General features: G+C 53.4%; 1 protein-coding gene and 1 long non-coding RNA gene across 2 annotated transcripts in view; one reads left to right on the top strand and one right to left on the bottom strand.

Annotated features, from left to right (window-relative positions):
• Positions 1-571, top strand: part of LOC106723729 — a 13,022-nt gene that overhangs the window by 666 nt on the left and 11,785 nt on the right. The window lies entirely within an intron of this gene.
• SIAH1 (siah E3 ubiquitin protein ligase 1) overlaps positions 1-571 on the bottom strand; it is an 8,794-nt gene that overhangs the window by 2,525 nt on the left and 5,698 nt on the right. The window lies entirely within an intron of this gene.

Here is a 571-nt window from a genome sequence, read left to right as displayed (position 1 = left end):
GCTGCTGCTGAAACGCCCATCACACCAAGCCCTGAGACAGAACTGTCCCCGGGAGAAATGACCAGCTGTGTGACCGACACTCGGGCAAGTGGACGATAAAACGGCACCTTCCCCAGGAACCCACCTGTGCAGATTCGCAGGAGGCCTGAGAGCGCAGACCCATTAACTACATCAGCCATGTTTCTACACCATTAAAATTTAATGCCTCCAAGTTAATGTCTCAATTATCATTGTTATTCTGTTGCAAAGAATGTACCTTTGAAAACACAATGCTGCTAACAAAAAAGGAACGGGGCAACACAATGCTGGCTGCCAGTGTGACCATGTAAATGCAACTTGGGGCTCTACGTTACTCAGTTCTACACCTTAACCCGGGCTGAGGGCGCCAAAAAGAGAGCAAGCCCACTGTCACCAAAATATCCTCAAGTTCAAGGAAAACAAGTGTAGCAGAATCCCAGCACGCGCGGCCGCCACGTGGAGTCAGGACACGGGATCCGTGCTCTTCGTCGGAGGCCCCAGACCGCCAGGGTCCAGGCGGGCAGGAGTGCGGTGCCAGGAGGTGCAGTGCCCG

Source organism: Myotis brandtii, unplaced genomic scaffold, assembly GCF_000412655.1.
Source record: "Myotis brandtii unplaced genomic scaffold, ASM41265v1 scaffold633, whole genome shotgun sequence".
NCBI classification, from domain to species: domain Eukaryota; kingdom Metazoa; phylum Chordata; class Mammalia; order Chiroptera; family Vespertilionidae; genus Myotis; species Myotis brandtii.
Note: the sequence above shows the minus strand (reverse complement) of the source record. Positions and strands in the feature narration are given on the sequence as shown.